Source organism: Podarcis tiliguerta, assembly GCF_965153285.1.
Source record: "Podarcis tiliguerta genome assembly, chromosome: 1".
NCBI lineage: Eukaryota > Metazoa > Chordata > Lepidosauria > Squamata > Lacertidae > Podarcis > Podarcis tiliguerta.
Window position 1 is genome coordinate 17,897,181 of NC_139534.1, and position 20,996 is coordinate 17,918,176.

At 40.5% G+C, this 20,996-nt stretch overlaps 1 long non-coding RNA gene across 1 annotated transcript in view; it reads right to left on the reverse strand.

Moving 5' to 3' along the window:
* LOC310664853 overlaps positions 1–20,996 on the reverse strand; it is a 63,942-nt gene that overhangs the window by 5,247 nt on the left and 37,699 nt on the right. Inside the window, exon 4 of the long non-coding RNA XR_014505075.1 lies at positions 903–977. This is a non-coding gene — a long non-coding RNA (uncharacterized lncRNA). The remainder of the gene's footprint in view (positions 1–902; positions 978–20,996) is intronic.

A 20,996-nucleotide genomic window follows, 5' to 3' on the forward strand; every position in this document is an offset into this window, starting at 1 on the left:
GAACAACGGAATTTGGTCCCACAAGATGTAGTGATGATGGCCACCAACTTGAATGCCTTTAGGAGGATTGGAGAAATTCATGGAGGAGAAGAGTATTAATGGCTGCTAGACACAAAGGCTGTGTACTGCTCCCACTGATGGAGGCAATACAAGTAAAAGTTGCTGGGAAATGCAGATGAGGTTCTGCCTGCAGGGTTCCCATGGGCAATTGTTTGGCCACTGTGAGAACAGGATGCTGGACTAGGTCCTTCTTTTTGAGGACTTTGAAGGGGAAGGGGAACCCAAACTGATGAGATATACAGAAACTACTAAAGAGAGGGCAATAGGCATTCAAGAGCAGGCTACAATTGTGGACGTATGGCCAATAATTCCTTAGCTTTAGGTTAGTAGAACTATGTCATCACAAATTTCAGTTACATCTACTCAATAAATCCTATGGATTCGAAAGGACTTGCTCCCAGGTAAGTGTTTGTATAGGATTGCAGATAAAATCTTTCACTAATTCCATGGGGTTTAGGCTTGAATTTGGCTGTTTTGAGCAACGGTTGTCTCGCATTTCCACATTCTTTCTATACAACTATGTGACTGGAAGCAACATGCAGTCTAAAATGACAAAAGCCAAGAATCTGAACATTCTGCTCAGGCTGCTATGTTCTACATTCTGTGCCATATCGTTTTTCTACCCCTGCTTATTTCACTTCATTAAATTAAGCATACTGAAGCCTAATTGACCAGCTGGGCATGAAACATTTCTCTCATTATGATTTACAGCTCCTAAACAAGGCCTTGTCTTTGCCAGAATACTCTGTCCTAAGACTACAGTTAGATGTGCCAAATACCTCTTTTGAAAAGGAAAAATCTAGCTACGACCTTTTCCTTACGCGTTTATGGAGGCCACTTACCAATTAGTATCTTGCTTTGAATGTATTTCTCCAAATGATCCACAGAATAAGAGGCACAACTCGCAGTCTAGGTTCCTGTGTAACAAATAGAGAATTTGTTCTTGTTAAAACTAAGCAGCCTCAAATGAACAAAGCTGCCCTACCACAACTCCTTACCTCTTTGCCTTAACAGTTCTGACAGGTCAACTCTATTCATGTTTATTCAAATGCAAGTCCCACCAAGTTAAATGGGATTTACTTCTTGGAATGTATGTTTGTAATTGCAGTTTTAATTTGGCAAGCATTTTAACCAGAAATGTGTTTTGCTTTTAAAGTACAGTACAGTCCAGAAGAGCCAAAGCACATCAGTGTATTAATTACTAAGCCTTTGATTCTATCTCACCATGCTTGCACCTTATAGTATAATTGTACTATTGCATTTTAGAAAATAACACCACTGTTATCTTTTAAGATCATGCCTACAATAGACAATTTTTCCCATGTAGAATATAGTGTACACCAAGAATTTATGAGGTTTGCCTTGAACTATGCTACAGAAATGCTTTTATCAGTATGCTAGCTTTTTTTAATCTTTCAGCATTAAAACGGTAGCTTGCATATTTACATACAGCATCATATGTCCAATGACAAATCTATGGTAACATTCTACCTTACTGTCCCGGAGCTAGTCTCTAAATCTTCTGTGTGTTTCTCTGGTAAAATACAGTTTTAGGAAGGATGTTCGGGTTGCCTTTTAAATAGAATTGCATCTTCTCAGAGTATCTAGAAGTTACATGTGACAGTGTTTTAAGTGGTGGGAAGATGCAATTTGATTTTAGCACACACCTACCATCACCACCTATCCAAATAGAAAACCTGTAATGTGTTGAGATTATAGCTATTTTAGAGTAGTAAGGAGAACTAGATCTATTGCCATATTAAACAATAGTAAGAAATGGTCACAATCACTTAATGCAGAGGTTTTAAATCTTTTTGAGTCCACAGCTCCCTTAATCAACTACCATCTTTCTGCAGCACCTCTGTGGGGCTCAGGAGCCCAGTTATGTTACCCCTTGCCTGCAGAGCTACCAGCCTCTCACCCTTTCCCGAACACCCACCCTTGTGTAGTGTTCCCTCAACCTCCTCTCCTCTCTTCCCCTCCCCTCCCCTCTCCTTGGGAGTCCTCTGGGCAGTCTCTGAGCCCCACTGCCCCAAAGAGAGGTGCCTCCTAGAGGCACAATTCGCTTGCGGAGCTTATAGCCAAGGCTGTTGCAATAAACAACTGTGCAAGCCTTTGGTAGGCAGAGACGTGAAAGGGTATCAGAGGAAGGAGGGAAAGAAAGAGGGACAGATATTTCCACTTGGTATTAACGTTTCCAAATTGTGTGGTTATCAACAGCATTTTTAGAGTAGTCATAGTATGTAAATATTTCTGTATACTTTTATAAAGCAGTATACGGTATTTTATTTTGCCAAACTATTCTATTCTTCAGTACTCTGTAGAGTGCAACAACAGTGAAGTTTATTGTACTTTGAACAGGAAAGTCTGTACTAAATTCCATGGCCTTGGCTTCTAAACCAACTTTACTTTCTGTTGGCTTGCACAATCTCTCTCTAATCTGCAATCCACATGGATTTAGCAACTATTTTCATATCAGAGATACTCCAAACATACTGCACAATCTTGGGAAGATAGAAGCAGCCATGCCACATCAGGCCAAAGATTCACCAAGTCAAGCATTCTGTTTCCCACAATCAATAACTGAAAGTAACTGTCCACTCTATACCCCTCCCCCTGCAACTGGCATTCAGTTCCATACCGCTTCTGAACTTGGAAGATCCATACAGAGTTCATGACTGATAGTCACTGATAGATTTATCCTTGATGAATTTGTCTAACCCCCTTTTAAATTCATCTAAGTTTTCTGTCATCACCATATCTTGTAATAGCAAATTCCATAAAATTAATTATGGGCTGTGTGAAGAAGTACTTCCTTCTTATGTCCTGAATTTCCTGGCTATCAATAACATTTGATTAACCTGTGTTTTGATATTATGAGAGAGGGGGAAAACATTGCTCTGCCTACTTTCTCTACACCATGCATAACGCTGCCAGTCTCTATCATGTCCCCCTTTAGTTACTTTTCTAAACTAAAAAGTTCTAAAGCTTGTAGACTTTTGCCACAGGGCAAGTGTTTATTTTGACTGCAGTATTCTATGCCTTTTACTAATCTACAATATTCTTTATGAAGTGGGGAAACCAGAGCTGCACACAGTATTCCAAGTGTGGCTGCACCATGGATTTGTATTAGGGCACTATGAACTTGATCACTCATAATTCCTCACATAGATTTTACATTTTTCACAGCTACCACACACTGCTTTAAGTTACCTACCACAATCCTAGTATGTTTCCCCTAGTTAGTCACTAGCAGTTCAGAAGCCATCAGTGCATATATGACATTAATAAGTTTAGGTTAATCAGACACACTGAGCTGCATTTGCCATTTTGTTACCTATTCACTTAGTTTTAAGAAATCCTTTAGAAGGTCTTTGCAGTCTGCTTTGGTTTTCAACACGCTGAGTGATTTGGTTACCTAAAGGCTCACTTCTACATCCAGATCATTTATTATTAAGTAAAAAAGCATCAAATAAGAAGGACCCCACTTTCTCTTGCTGTTGAAGCTGCTACCAACCCATAATAATTCTCATTCTCATTTCCAATAATTGGTAAGGAGCCTTTGGGGAGAGAAGTCTTTCATTAAAAAGAAAACTGGAACCATACCATGGATGCCACCAAAGACATATAAAAGGATGGAAACGCAGAACTTCCTTTTGCAGGAGCAAGGAATTTTCTCCTCAGCAAGACTTTTTACTTTATATGCTTAATAATCCTGTACTTAATAATGCTTTCCACCAATTTCCCTGAAACAGAGATTAAACTAACTGGCCTGTCATCCCATACACCTAATCTCTCTAACAATTATTACTAGTTTTACATCATGTATTTTCCAATTCTTCAATCCAAATACTATCCTTAGGGACAGGCTGCTTATTTTTGTTACAATATACATTTTAAATCTGAATTCTTTAAGAATTCTTGCCTAGATTCCATCTAGATAGATGACCTGATAATTTATCAGTGAACTCTAAAACTTTTTTTCATCTCTTGGACTCATCTTTTAGGCATCCATCTTAAAACAAAACAAACAAACAAAAAAACTCCAGATCCAAGAACATCTATGTCCTACATTTTCTACAGTAAAGAGTTGCCAAGATTTTGATTCAGCTTCTCTGCAGTCTCCACATCCCCCTTTGCCACTCATTTTATCGTCTCATGTTTAATTGCCTCTCTAGCTGGTTTCTTATTTCTGATACAATTAAAGAGATCTGTATCGCTGATTTGATATTTTTAGCCATATACTCTTCAAATTCTTTTTTCACTTGCAGCGTCTTGCTATCTTGCATATGCTGTGCCAGATCTTGGGCTCTTTCTTCTCATTTGGACACGAATTCTATTTCTGAAGACAACCTTGCTGTTTATAGCTTCTTTTAATTTACTTCTTAACCATGCTGGCATCCCCTTGGATTTATAGGTACTTTTCCTGCTCTTTGATATACATTCTAGCTAAACTTCTATTTAAATAACCTTCAATAACCTTTCACACATGGAGGAAGTTGACTCTCCCCTTTCCACTTCCTTGTAACTAAATCCATCATTTTCTTTTTAAAATAAAATGGCCCCTTTGAAATCAATAGTAGCCATGCTGGACTTTCTTGGTACTTTTCCACTCAACTGATGGCAACCCAGTTTCCAGTCAGTTCAACATTGACATCTCACACCTGAGAAGTGAAATGAACATTTCTGTACAAGAAGGCTCTGCTTTATCCTGTCTCAGGGATTGATTCAGGAATTATCCACCTACAAAGGCAAGGATGCCCATGATAAACCCTCAGGTTTAGTGCTTTTTATTCTCTCAATTCTGCATAACAATGCCCCAAATTTATTCTGTATAGAACACTGTCTCACATCATATGTAACTGATACATAGAAAAGACTTTACAACCTGAAAAAGAGACAATGCATGTACTTTTGTAAATCAAGAAAATATAACAACAAACAAACTGCCCAAGAGTTGCCACTAATGCCAGTATCTTCCTAGTGTGTTGACAATACTGCGCTATTCGGCTGAAACAGCCTATGTTAGGTAACTGGACTGGTCTACTGACTTAACAGACTGAACAAGCTTCCCAGACTCTTCAACCCATTGATTTCCAAGGCAAGAGCATTGGCATTTGTATTTTTTGAAACTGATCAATAAGCTCTCAGCTTCTCCTTACACATTTTCTTGGCCCTTAGAGCAGTATACTAAAAGCACTAACATTTAGACAGGTGCTCCACAGCTAACTAAATACTAGCCAGGCTTAACACAAACAGCAACCTAATCCCGCCACTTTACTGTTACTCTTTCATATAAATCAACTGCCCCACTCAGAGGCAGAGATGGTAGGTAATATGGCACCGTGAGCAAGGACAAAATTTGTCCCCCTTCCCAAAGCTATTATTTTCACAATTATTATTATTTTGCTTCCCCTCAGCTTGGTGCCCTGTACAAAGAACCACCCACAATGCCCTAAATCTGGCGACGCCCCCCAATTTTAACCAAACTATCCCGTTCCATTTCAATGCGCCCATAAGCAACTGTGTCCAAGGAAAATGTTTACATGAACTTAAGAAGCTAAAAACCTATCAAGTCCAGTATCCAGGTCTCACAGTGGCATATCACATGGTCTCTGATGATAATTTCAAACACAGCTCTGTGTAAGACGCACTTGTCCTTGGTTTCCAAGTGACTTCAAATCAAGCAGCTGAAAGACTGCCCTTATCTGTGTATTTTCTGCATATTCACATATGCCTCAGCAACACCTGTGCAACCTCCAGAACTTCTAGTTGCACAAGTGTAAAGCTGCCAATTATTTAATCAGAAATTAATATGAAGCTGGAATGGGTCACCAATCAACCTAGTCCTATGCACAATTTTTTAAATTTAGTGAGACTTCTCACACAAGTTGTTACAGGTGTACTTCATTTTCCCACCTTAGAAACAAGCAAGAAATGATACAACTTGCCACTACAATTTGAACCACTTTTAATGGAAGAATTTAAGCTTCTAAGAAAAGCACAAAACTTTCTAGCTGGACTATCTGCCTATCCTTGGTTACACAGCTTGGGGAGTGGTTGCACTTGCAAGCTACTGATTTGGGATTTTGTAGTGCCCCCAGTGCGCCTTTAGCCACGTTTGCTTAGCCAGCGTCACATTTTGCTGGCTTTCCCTTCATAAATTCTTCCTTTCCTAATTCCGTCGCTATTTTTTAAAAAAGGGAGTGGTGACAGGTGGAATCAATGAAGCCCCACCAATAAACTGGTGACAAGAAACAAGTGTCAGGCTCAGCCAGCCCAGTACCAGATGTCTGCTTTTCACCGCAGCACAGAAAAAGCGGGCGAGGAACTGCACGGCTGGAGCCTCGAGTCCTAAGCCTGATGGACAGCTTAACAGGCATCAAAGCCCTTTGACGTAGGGTGTTTTGCATCTATCTAGCAGAGACTGAAGGATGGCTAGCCCCACCGGCTCCTCCCGAAAACACAGGGCTGCACAAGTCACTAAGCCATTACTTCCAGCCTGCAGCCCACCTTTTGCAACGGAGGGTTGCCATTCTTACTGAAACCACTTACCCCGCCTTAGTTTTGTTGGCTTCAGAGAAGCTAAGGGAAGTAGGTGGTTTGTTCCCTTTCAACTACTTGGTGGGGGGAGGGGGAGGAATGGAGTGGATTAGAAATTAAGCACCATGGGTGGGGCTGGGGCAACCCTGTGAACGCAAACAGCTTCCCGGATACTTTTATCGTGATGGGCAATATCTATGCAGAAAACACGTCAGCTGTACCCGATCAAACCGCGCAGATCACTCTTCACCCCCTGGTGGCCCAGGAACGTCTTACAGCCTTATTTTGGGGGCAGCGCCCTCTCCTCTCCTCTCCTCCCCGCCCAACTCCCTTCCTTCTCGGTGTCACTCACGTTGCTCGGCAGAGAGATTGCTTCCCGGGGAGATGCACGCATGCTGCGGAGCTGGGCTGAAAGAATGCAATCCTCCAACTCTGCTTTGCCAATCACCCACATTCCCGAAAGGGCAGCGGCGGCAGCAGCCCCTCCCGTAGTGGATAGCTTATGGAAAAGAGCAGGGATTTGGAGGACAGGGCGTCCTTCTGCTTAGGCTACTCACTCTCGTCTTCGAGGCTGTTGCTGCAGCTCCAAACGCCGCTTGCCTGGAGACAAGGGAATGCATCTTTTACAAGTATACTGCGGGCCCAAGTTCGGGCTCACTCCAGTGCAACAGATTTTAATAGATCCTATAGACTAGTCAGATCAGCAATTGAAACTGCCGGTTGTTCAGAAAACCCCAACCACCTCCGTGCAATTCATCCGCCCCTTATTGCGCTTGACCTGCACGGTTAACCGCCCAGTCGCCAAATCCCGCCAATCACACAGCACTGCGGCGACACCTGGAGGTCGAGCTAAGAAGCTTCCTCTAATGAAACTGACATTCAAGGAGGAGCCCAGTTGTTGCTGTTGTTTAAAAAAATCAATTTGTTAGCAAGAGGTTTGTCAGAGAAAGGAAAATAAAATTAGAGAAGAATGGTCACACTTTCCAGAGATATATTTTGAAAGCTAACATTCCATTTCTGTGTGTGGGGTAGACAGTGTGCAACCTTTCACCTGTAGTTATCTAGTTCAATTATATATTTATATCTGTTGGCTTTACTACTACTACTACTAATAATAATAATAATTAATTCCTTTTACCCCAGCCTTCCTCAGCTGTAGTCTAGGCTGGCTCACAGAAATAAAATCTTTAAAAATAAGTATTAAAATAACAATTCAAAGTAACATAAAATACAATGCAGGAATAACAGTCATCAATGAAATCAAAACAATTCCAGAAGGATCCAGAAATAGTGCAGGAGACAGCCTGAGCTCGACAAGGATGCTGCAGCATGCCGTAGAATGGTTCTGATGAGAATGTGGTGTGCAGAGCCTATATGTACGTAGTATGGAATCAAGGTTTGCACCTGCCTGCACACCCCACCCAAGCAAGCTTGTCCTAGCAGACAGTCTCACACTGGATTTGGTGAAGACCTACATGTAAAGTCCAATGTTTGTAGGCCTGAGGATCCTGATTGTTTCCCTGATTGTTAAATTTATTTTTAGGTTAGGTTTTTTTCATGATTCCAAACCTTGCCCTCCTCCCTCCAGTTCAAAATTGGGGGATGGCTGGCTGGAAAGAGTCAGATTTCATTTGTTCCTTATATATCAATATTGCATTTGTATTCATTCCACCTTTCCTCTAGGGAGCTCAAGGTGCCATTTTCTCCATCTTAAACCTGTGATGGAGGTTAGGCAGAGATACAGCAATTGGGCCCAAAGTCAGACAATGAGGTTGTAGCTAATTTTAACTTTGGTCTTTCAGGTCCACTTAATATCCCTTAACCTTATTCCTCATTCTGGAAAATAGATGTAGAAGTGAATAAACTGAGGGAGGGGTATAATCTATTCCCATGTCTGGGAACTCATGGATTCTCTTGCTAACAGTCCTGTTTAGCACCTTTAATATTAACCAGTTCAGGCTGCAATCGTGTCTTAGGGAGCAGTCCCCATGGAATCCAGTGGGACTTACTTTCATTTAATGTACAGCTTCTTTACCATCAACCCACATTAGAATTGGGATCCCTTCTTAACCAAAGCAAGACACTTTTCAGTTTAGCTATTTGTCAAATCGCAATGCTTGCATGTCCACAGTAGCTTTACAAGGGAGGATGGGGAAAGAACCAGAACAACTTGGCCAGACTGCTGATTGGCTACCAGTTTGAGTGGGCACCAGCACCACTGCACAAATCCCAGTTATTATCCACCTTGAGGTCCCTGTGCTAGCTAATTGTTAAAAATAACAGCAGCAAACATATATGGCCAAACTTGCCTAGTTTGGTCCTTAAAGACATTTACTCTTTTAAAAATCCAATATTCTCTTTGAACACCATTTCATGTTAGCATTGTGGCGATACAAAATAAGTTTGGTTCACTGTTGGCATATTGTGTTTAAGTTATTCAGTAGTGCCCTAATTTAGAACCATTTTAATGAGATACAGACAGTAGTTGTCTCTTACATAGTAGCGATAAACCTAGGGGCACATAATTGATCTCTAGACCCAGTTATTTTGGAGCAGCCAATTCTTCTGACTTAAAAATTGGTTTGACGCAATGTATGCCTACAAATGGATGATGCAGAAAGCATTCAAGTTGTTTAAAAGAAACAAACCTAAAGCAGTAGTAGTCTTCCAAGGGTAATTTAACTCACAAGGTCCAAGTGATGATTGATTTTGCTATATAAAAAGGTTAGTTAAGGTGAAGAATAAAACTGAGCTTTACAGTGCCCCCCCCCCCAATAACTACTACAGATATCACATGGTGTATTGATTTGCTTGGTGCTTGCATTTCAGGAACTTTGGGGAGCAGAGTTCAGAAACTGAAGTATAAATTGCAATAGCTATGAAGCGACATTACAAATTTATAAGATCAATTATCACTAATGTTTATGGCATATCATTTACTGGAAGGTGCCAAATACTTGATGCTGATCAGCATTAAACATTAAATTTAATAACTCTTTTATGGTTGCTTTTCAACTGGAGCTTGCTGTTGTCTGTTCCTTACAGCAAAGTCTTTTCTGCTTTTTCTTAAGAAATAATAGTATGAGACCTGAACAAATATGACTATAAGGCACAGCATATATGCACCAGCTGTTTTACCTAGGTTATATCTCAGGACATACCAGAAAGTAATAGGAATAGCGATCTGGTTGTCATTGGTATTAATTATTAGACTCCCACTTCCATTGTTACAAGTAATTACTGCATTAAATACAAATGGACATCACAAGACACACTGCCCATTTGTTCTGTTTATGTGAAGCAGCAAGCTGGAGCAATTCCCTGCACAAATATCTAATTGCAACACAGTACTCTGCAATGTCACTCCCATTGAAGAGGCAGGGTAATGTTTCTCTCTGAAACAGGTCTATTTGTAAAGGAAGGATCTCAGCCAAATGTTGTAAATGGCAGATTGGATGTTTTACCCAGTAATCCATTTATACAAGGAGAAAGCTGAATCTTCTGCTTCAAGCACAGCGCTGCAGTGCTTTCTCACAGGTATCGTGGGGATCTCATTTGCTAGTAGCAGATTACTAACAAGCATATAGACTCTGCCCCTTGCCTTGGATACCATCCTAGAACTACAATGCAAATCCTTGCATGCACACTTCAATTTATTATAAACAAAAAGCATTTAAAAGTATAACTGAAATCAAAGCTTGAGACAGATCCTGTAGCATTTTAATTACTCATTTGGCAGTATTTTAACCATATTTTGTGTTCAATTTACAGAATTGTTTTAGGTTAAAGAGAGTATATGGCATGTTATCTGCCAAACAGCAAAGGGATTAACTGTGCAGAGGCCATTAAAATACTCCAAAGAGGATCAAAGTGATTTATGACTGAGAAATCAGAAACTAGGAACATAAATAGCCGAGAAATCAGACAAACAGCTGTTTTTTAAAAAATCAGGAATCAACTGGTTGATAGACCTGTGTGATGTATCAATACATTGCCCAAAACCAGTATGAGGGCCAGACCTCAATGAAGTTTAAAGGAGCTGCTTGCCCATGCAGGCAGTCGAGGGAGGAACAAGCTACATTGGCCCTGGCAAGGTGATGTCTCTGCTTTTTAAGATGCTGCCTAGGTTTGCCATTGCTTTTCTCCCAAGAAGCAGGTGTCTTCTAATTTCATGACTGCTGTCACCATCTGCAGTGATAATGGAACCCAGGAAAGTAAAATCGGTGTCTGGACTTAGAAGTAAAGCAATGGAATATATGAGATCTGTTTCAACACTCTTAATAATATAGAAGCAAACATTTTATTGATGAATACTGACTTAGATTCCTAGAGCTACTTTAGGTGTAATAACTGTAATCCCCCCTTCCCCTTGAGCAGCAGACCCCATGTCAGGGCTAGTTCTACCAACAGGCAGAGGGAGGCAGTTTCTTGGGGGCAGTGCCTCTCAAATAGCTGATTAAGGGTACAGTGGTACCTCTGGTTAAGAACTTAATTCGTTCTGGAAGTCTGTTCTTAATCTGAAACTGTTCTTAACCTGAGGTACCACTTTAGCTAATGGGGCCTCCCGCCGCCTCCATGCGATTTCTGTTTTCATCCTGAAGCAAAGTTCTTAACATGAGGTACTATTTCTGGGTTAGCGAAGTCTGTAAACTGAAGCATATGTAACCCGAGGTACCACTGTATAGTGAAAAGGGGTTGGGGACATAGTGTTATAGGGGACATGATGATTCTGATCCTACCTGCAGGACTGTTTCCTAAATATGGAACTTGGAAAATTGCTATGGGTTCTATGGTATCCTGCAGGCATATTAACATCTACATGAAACTACTTGAGGAAGCTGACTAACACCAAATAAGACCATTGGTCCATCTAGGCAGAAGTGCTGGTTGCTTTTGTAGGAGCTACCACTAAGGACCCTTCCCAGGTAATCCTGCCACACACTTCAGATGTGAACTTGAAGAAGGGTCTTTAATGAAGATCTTAGTGTACCAGGGGTACACTGTGAAAACAAGCAAACCTTTACTACTAGATAATGGGACCTTTGTTTATAAAACTTGATAATCCAAGATGGTGTTGGATTATTGCAGCTCCCAAACAAGTGCCTAGAAGAGTAGGCTGGTCCTTCAGAATAGAGAAACTAATTATCTCTAGATACAATGACTAATAGAACTGGATCTAGTTCCTTTCCTTTCCATTCACATTTTGCTTTCAGCAGTCATCTGCTCAAAACAAACATTTCCATTATTTGGTGCACATACACACGCATGCACGTATACAAATATGCACACTCCAAATGACTATAGTGACTGGTGATTTTAAAAATCCGTACCTTAAACAAGAGCTGTAGTAACTTTTCAAACAATTTTTGTTGCTGGTAACAGTTCTGATCTCTGACAACCTCTTTCCACCACTAACTGTCATCTCTTGACTAGACAGGAAAGGTTTCCTAGGCAAGCATTGTTTATACAGCCATTGTGACACAATTGCTAGCTTCAGGGCATTTTAGGATGAGTTTCTGTGTTTAAGAGCTTACAGCCTTTCTCAACCTGTGGATCCCCAGACGTTGTTGAACTACAACTCCCATCACCCCTAGCTAGAGCAAGGCCAGAGCTCAGGGATGGTGGAAGTTGTAGTCCAACAACATCCGGGGACGCACAGGTTGAGAACCACTGGAAGCAGAGCCCATGAAAGGTAATATTAGCCCCTGAGGGATTTAATATATCTATTTGTGAATTCAATTATAGCTTTCAGCTTCTGCATGTCTGTCATAGAGATGAAGGAGTTATCAAAGCACAGAACATGTAGATGTGCAAAAACTTATTCCTTGCCAACTAGGCTGGGCAAGGCAAAGGCTCCCACATGGGTTCCATTGTGCCCTGCGAAATTAAATATTATTTTCCAATAAATTCTGCCAAGAGATGTCTCCTCAAATCCCTTGTGTCTTTGCATCCTCTTCAAGATATGAAGGGAGAAAATAAAGTAGCAAAATCTTTCAATCAGCAGCCAAAGCCACTAACCAATTGTGCCGCAGGGAGTTTTATCCAATCCTCCCCCCAGAAAAAAAACAGAAAATTCATGGGTGGCAGGACAGAGGACAGGAAAAATAATGCCTAGCTGTGGCCACACAGATATTGTAGACTATGAGAGAGCAAGATCTTGAAAGCCTTCAGATAAAGACACATAAAGATATATTCCATTAAGCATTACATACATATAAGTACAAGCAAAGCAATATCAATAATAAATAAATAAAATCATGAAAATGCAGACTTAAGTATAAAGGGTAACTGAATAAATAGGGAACATGTGGTTAAATTAATTATTGTTAATGCTACACATGATTGTGTTAAAACACTAAGTATGAGCTGAACTGTAAAAGGGTTAAGTGAGTGGTGGAAAGGACTATGTTCAATGATGTTATTTAAAATTGAGCATGCATTTTTACTGTATTTTATTTTTACAAAGTTTAAAATTTAGTGAGGGAAATCCAGAGATTTTCTAACTAATGCATATAGGAACCAAAAATTCCACCAGAGGTCAGTATATATACACAGTACTACACAACTCAATGGTCTCCTTTTGATAATGTGCTTTATAGGAAATCTTCAGTATCAGAAGAAATGCAAGAAATGCACAGATTATAATACAGGTTAAATACGCTTCAGGTTACATACGCTTCAGTCTACAGACTTCGCTAACCCAGAAATAGTGCTTCAGGTTAAGAACTATGCTTCAGGATGAGAACAGAAATTGTGCTCCGGCGGCACAGCAGCAGCAGGAGGCCCCATTAGCTAAAGTGGTGCTTCAGGTTAAAAACAGTTTCAGGTTAAGAACGGACCTCCGGAATGAATTAAGTACTTAACCCGAGGTACCACTGTGCTGAAAAGCTCTACAGTTAAAGAAAACCTCCCCCCCCCCCTTTTATCTTTTTGGTGGAAAGGTGTATTTCAAAATCCAAAGGATTCATGATGCTATGTAAAGGGGTGGTTACTTTTAAAAAAGCCTCAGGCAATAAATCAACACTATAAGTGAATATTTTTTTTCACCATTTTATTATAATGATGCTTAATAGTTGTACGGTAGAACCTTGGTTACTGAACATAATCCATTCCGGAAGACAGTTCGACTTCCCAAACGTTCGACAACTGAGGCGTAATTACTGGTTGGCAAATTCCTTTTAAAAAATGGAGAAACGTGCCCTGAAAGCTGTTTGAAACAAGTTTTGGTTGTCTATGAAACCTAGAGATGACTTGGAACAAAAAAGAACTGCACTTTAGGAGCCTGGCTATTTCTTCAGGATGAAGATGATGAGCCTTAAAAAGGCTCCTTTTGGAGGAACCAGTTCTGTGTTCAGCTGTACAGGGTTAGTGGACTGAAGTAGTGGGGCATTACAATAAGGGGCAACCACTACATTAAAGTTAGAGGAGATCTGATCATTACTGTGCTGAAAATCCATTGCAGCTGGAGTAGGCTGAAGGATGGGGGGACACCATAAGTTGTTCTGGCTGCACTGAGAACTGTGTATCCATAGGCTGCTGACTAGTAACCCCTTAAACAGGGACCCAACCACCCTCCCCATCCACAGGAGCTGAAAGGAACACTGATGCCTTACCAGTGTATTGGGCCCTTCTGACATCTGGTGGTATTGGGCCCTTCTGACATCAGTAGGAGCTCTACACCTCTGCTAGTGAGTGCTCTGGGTATATCGCTGCTGCTACTCCAACTGCTTAATCTTTTTTGTGGCCTTGAGGCTGTTGCTCTTTCCAGGACACCTACTGCCACTGAGGCAGGGTCCTCGGAAGCCATCTCTGTTGCATTTATGTGTCCAACTGGTATGCAGGTCTAACATACAGTATACATGCCTAAGATGTAGTAAACTCAACGGTTGTAAAGGAGGAAAGGCATAAAAATTGATGCAGTAAGGGGCTGACTGTTCAGAACCCCGTCATATAGCTGATCAAAAGATCGGGATGGAGCACTACTGCTCCAGTGCTTCAGAATGTAGCATTAGATCCATCTCCCTTGGAAAGTAACATTGGAAACTCAAGTGAAGAGGGGAAGGGGGGAGGGCAAACACAAAGATCTTTTCTTAAGAGAGAGGCAGAGATCAGGAGAGTGTGCAGGAAGGCAACAAGATGGTGACTGGGGAAAAGCTAAAATGGCGACCAGAACAACAAGACAAACGACAAAATATCAAGAAACAAGCCTGAAGAAGAAATGCCCGAGAGAAAACACAGCAAAGATACAGGAATTGAAGACGGATACGTGATTGCATTCGCAAAGGCAGAACAGGTTATGGGAGTCGCCTGCATCCCAGTACGTTGTGCCTGCCCTTGACTGCTTGGTGGGATCACAGAACCCAACCTGACCTGATAGGCTTAATCCCACCATGGGAAATAGTGGAGGTTGCTATACTCCCCTCCTCCCATATTACCATGATTGTGCACAGGTACAAGTGGACAATATCACACAGCATGGCAGCCACATGTCCACTCACCACCACCATCATATTGGAGTTTCTGTTTAAACAAGCAATGTCTTCAAGCAGTCTTGGCTAGTTATCTATTAAAGGGCAGGAGGCTGAACTAGATGACATTGGGGAACCCTTCCAGGTCCTATCTTGTATGCTTCTATAATGATAGAAATAGAGAAACATGAGTCCCAGGAATAGGAAATTGCCTAAGGCTGCTAAAACTGTCATATGATTCCAAGTGGCCCAGTTGAAGTGGGTTATGTTCTGAAGGTAGATAGTTTACACAACTCTTTCAGCAAGTGCCAGTTGACACTGGGATATTAAAATACAACTATCATAGTAACAGCCATGCAAACTTGCTTCTTTTTATTAGTAACATTCACCTTGTTTTCATTTATTATTATTATTAATACCCTGCCCATCTGGCTGGGTTGCCCCAGCCACTCAGGGTGGCTTCCAACACATATAAAAACATAATAAAACGTCAAACATTTAAAACTTCCCTGTAAGTAAAATGACATCATATAAAACCAGGAATGGCAGCACCAATAAAGCATGAATTGTCCCGACAGCATGATAGGGTATAATACACTATTGTAAAGTTGTCATATGGCACAGAAATGGGCAACTGCAGAAAGGGATTGAAGTTATTTCACTGATGCAGCATCTAAATGATATTTTTAGTCACCACCCACCAATTTAATTCAGCAACAACTCACACTTTATACATGGCATTAACCTATTATAGTGGCACTGGAAATTATAGGCAACATAGCTTGACTGACTTGCTGCATGTGGTCTGTTTAGGACACTGTTGCAGTAACATTAGCACATATATCTTTACAACTAAGATGTAACTGTCATAATTTTAAAAAGTAAATGAATGATAAAGTGTTAAGTGTGGCCATGATGATTCCCATCCAAAGTCTTTTGCTGGCATCAGAAAGTTGGCTGAACATGGACCTTTTTCAGTGAAAATATTAGCTCGGATATGAACGTCAGCATACTCACATTTTTTCCAGCATTTTATTACAATGATGCTTAATATTTGTACATTTGTTTCCACTGTAAATCTTGTTTCTTTTTAAATATTGTGTAACACTTCCTCTTGACTTTTACAAAGTTATATAAATCTGAAGGACATTTTAAAGCATTTTAATCCTTCCACAATTCTCAATATACTATAAGCAATGAATGAGATATAAATGCATGTATGCATATTTCTATACTAAGAAGATAAATAAAAGATGGAGAGGATACTGTAGGGTTCTCACTGAGTCCCAATACTCCCAATACTCTTGGGAGTATGGCATGAATAGAATTTGCTTGTGGAATGGCTATTGTAATCAACTAGAAGAGCAATGAATTTGTGCACAAAATGCTTTAGAATATAAGAATTGATGTGTTAGGTCAGGCCAACTGTCTTATTTAGTGCAGCAATCTTGTCTTCTCTTGGTGGCAAACAGTAGGTTACCTTTCCCTACCTGCGAATTGGCTGAGATTATGGGAGAAGAAAATGATGTTGAGGGGAAAACAAAGGGAAGAAAAGGGGGTTTAATGTAGCCTCCTAAAATTTGAAAATGGTAAGTTTCAGTTTGTGAGAGCATTCCACCCTTTCCCACATCCATTTTGCATCCTTTTTTTCAAGCTAAAATTTGGTGCAACATTGATCATAGTATTTGTGTTTGAATGTGAATATTTTTCTGTCGAGTGCACAATTTTACTGAGAGAGATTATAGGTGACACATGATGTAGCAGTGGTATGTGAGAAAGAGTTTTAGCAGACTACAAACATAGTAAGCAGTGTGATGCAGCAGCTACAAAGACTATGAGAAAAGATTCTAGACTGCAGCAACAGACTTATAGAAACCAGATCATGAAAAGTACAACTGTTGAAAGTGTGGAATATAACTTCTGAGAAAGGTTTGCATGGTGTTAAAGCAGACAGTGTATGGAACCTTCATTTTCCTAAACTGTTTCTGTGTCCTTTGATCTCTATGCTGACCCTTTCTTCAAAATCTCAGACTGATACTCTTAAGCTTGCATGTTTTTGCTTCAGTTTCCCCTCCCACTTTTTTTTTTTTACCTTATTCAGAGACATCATTTTGAAACTCTCTCTGCTGAAAATAGACGCTTACCTCTTTCTCTGGGTGGGCAGCAGTTGCGGGCTCTCATGCTTGGTCACTATCCCCAGGCAGTGAGAACAGAGTGCACATGGCTGGGTGGCCTTTGGGGGAATTTCCCCTGGCCGCCTGGCTTGAGTTGCCGCCAGATGCTGCACCCCAAATTAGCCAATGAGTCGCCTTTCGGGGGGGGGTGCCTTGCAGGCTGAGAGGGTATTGGCTGCATGCATGTCCTCGCAGCCAGTGAGGCACAAAAGGTGGCAGCACCATCCTGCCTCAGCGCAGTTGGCACTGACCCGGGTTTGGGGCAGCACTGTGACTCAGCCCACAACAAAGGAATAAACAAACCAAGGGACATAGCTCCTTTGAACTCCAACTTAGTTAAAACTAGAGAATTCTTTACCACCCAAGTATGTATTTCCAATAATAAACCTCTTTCTTATTTTTCCACCTCTCTCCTAACAAGGATTCACAAGCTGGAAGCCTCCAAGCTGTGCAGTAACTTTGCATATCAGTCAACAACCACTCTATTCTGCTTTGGTGAAGCATCAAGAGTACTATGTCCAGTCCTGGGCATTACAGTTTAAGAAGGATACTGACAAACTGGAACAACTCCAGAGGCAAGCAACAAGGATGGTGGAAAAGCTGGAGACCAAGCCATATGAGAAAAGATTACTTCTCAACCTTTTGGAAGCAAGGGCAATTACGGATTTGGGGAAGAACGGACTAGGTGGATAATCAAAAATTTATCACAATTTCACTCTACGGAATTTCATCGATAAACATGTTATTGGTAAGAAAATGTATTTTATGCTTATAAAGTAGACATTATAAAATGTATTTTATGCTTATAAAGTAAATAACTTAAGGCCACTGGTTTCAGTGGGTCTGCTCTACATACTCATAGCCTGACACATATCACCCCATGTGAACAAATGGTAATATTTATATTAGTAATGATTTTTATCCTACAAAATTTGAGAGTCAGATTAGAAAGGCATGAAAAACATGGGCCTTCTCAAAATCAATTATGTAAAGACTAACGTGATAATCCTTGGTAGGAAACTGCTCTTTTCACAAATGATAATTAGGTAAAATTGATGCATAGGTCGATCAACTGTGGTCACTTTCCTCTATATCGAGGTCAACGGATGAGGCATATGAAATAGATGGCTGCCTCTAAAAGTGGTGTAGGATTTGTAGTCTGCAATTTTGTTTCCACTAATGGACCAGGCCCAGTTCAAGGTATTAGTAATGGTGTACAAAGCCCAATACAACCTAGCAAAATACTTAAAAGGCACACTACTTCTGATACTTTCAGATATCTGCAGGGTAAGTGCTGCTCATGGTGCTGTTGATGGGCACAGCACTGGCATGGGTCATGGCATTCTTGGCAATGGTTCACAATGTCTGGAACACATTCCTGACTGACATCAGAATTTCTCCTGCATTGCTGACATTTAGTTGCCATATTTATTTCCCCAGACTTTTTACTGCCTGATGCTGTTTCGAAGGTTGTTATTGATTTTCTGTAATTTTAAATATTTTCAATGGTATCTACTATATGCTGGGCTGTGATTACAGTGGTGCCTCGCAAGACGAAAAGAATCCGTTCCGCGGGTCTTTTCGTCTTGCGGTTTTTTCGTCTTGCGAAGCAAGCCCATTGACGGAGTAGCGCTATTAGCGCTATTGGCGATTTAAGGGCTAAAAACGGCTTTTTAAGGGGTGGGGGATTAGCGGTTTTGCTGCTAAAATGCTTTTAGCAGCTTAGCGATTCAAAATAAGGGGTTTTGGAGCAAAAAAAAAAAAAATTAAAAATTTTTCGTCATTTTTCGTCTTGCGAAGCAAGCCCATAGGGAAATTCGTCTTGTGAAGCGCCTCTGCAAACGGAAAACCCTTTCGTCTTGCGGGTTTTCCGTCTTGCGAGGCATTCGTCTTGCGGGGCACCACTGTATAATAAAATAAAATGTACATTTGGATGCAAGCATTCTTTAGTTCTTACAGACTCTGAATGTCATCTCAGAAATGAGATGTTCAGCAGTGAATTATGTTGTCCACCAATGTTTGAGCAGAGATGCACCCAACTGCCAATTGTTAGTTGGAAACCAAGGACAGGAGATGATCCGATCCTCATGTCTTTGTGGTCCATGACTCACTTAGCTCACACCTATTTCTATCAAATTGTGCTACTCATGCTGCCCAACAGGTGCAACTGCATCTTGCATGACCTATTTGAGCTACATACAGCTTAGAGTTCTCTTTGTGGGAGATTCTGAGGTCCTTATCTTATTCTGCTGGCACTTGGAACCTGTGAAAAAGTAGTAATGAATACCAGAGCCTCTTCCTGTACATGGATGAAGTAGGACCCTGGGCAGTTCCCAGCAATTCCTGCTAGCTGAGTTTGGGATGATGTTTCAGCAAAGGCTTAAATCAGGGATGGCGAATCTGTGGGCCTTCCTGATGTCGTTGGATTCCAACTCCCCTCACCCACAAGCAGCATGGCCAATGGTGAGATATTTAATTTAATTTAATTTTGTGTATTGCTTATATCCCATGTTTCCTTACTAGGGAAAGCCCAGAGTGTTAAACAGAAAAATAAACACAAAATATTACAATAATCAATAACCATGCCCCCATGTAAAAATGTTTTATTTGAGGTTTTAGAAGGTCGCATGCCGGGAGGGGATGGGGGGAGGTGGGATTCAAGAGTAATAGTGAATTCTGAATGAACCAGAAGATATAAATTCAGTGGGTTAAATCCCAAGAAAACAAGCTGAAGTATTAATGAAATGATCCAGAGAAACAATGCTAGGAGCAGAATGATATCACAAAACCATTTCTCCTCAAATTACTGGGCCAATTTATCAAATTATTGGTGGAAATGGTGTTTCTTCCCAGCCCTAATTGCAGCTATTTGCACCTTGATCCTAAATCTGTTCACCTCAATCAAGGAAAGATGATGTGAATGTTGAAGCAGGATCCTGTGTATGATGATACTATTCAAACTTTCAAAAGTGTGTTCCACAGGGTAACTGCTTGGTTTCAGAGTTATGTCAGCATATGCATCTCTGTTTGGGTTGGGCAGAGATACTGAATCTAGTCCTCTACACTGCCACCCCTAAACAGGTGACAGGTGTGCTGTCAAAGGATACCACACAAGCCAGCTGTCCTGGATATATGCACAAGGAGATTCCTTCTCAACAGTACATGTCTTGTCTACTTCTGCACTCAATGACCTGTGTAGAGTGGTCATTATGTGTTTGCTCCCTGTAATGTATTTAGTATTAGGATGTAAATAAGATTCTATCTCCTTAATTACTTATACCACCTGAACTCAAACATAATCAAATTAATAAAACATGCATATGTAGACTGGTTAAGATTTTGGTTTTAAATTCTTAGCTATTGTCCTTTCAGTGGTGTATTTCACATTTCATTTTTTAAAATCCATATTGTTAAATAAAATATTTAAGAACAATTTTAATTTATAAGAGTGACAGTCTTTACACTTATTAAATGTTTTCTTTTTCAATTATTGGCCAGCCTTTTTAGATATGGGAAGGATACATAGACTGATTCATAATAAAAGCAGCAGCTGATTCACATTTAAGAATGGTAATACTATCTTTTGATACTGCTGGCCATGCTCCTTGGAAATATTCTTACAGCCTGTGAGGAGATACTCTCTATGGAATAGTCAGAAAATCAGCTCACCCTTGGCAGTAACAAAATGCGGTCTAGCAACTTATGAGGGACATGGCTTTAACATCTGACAGTTAGATTCATTGTTGGTTTA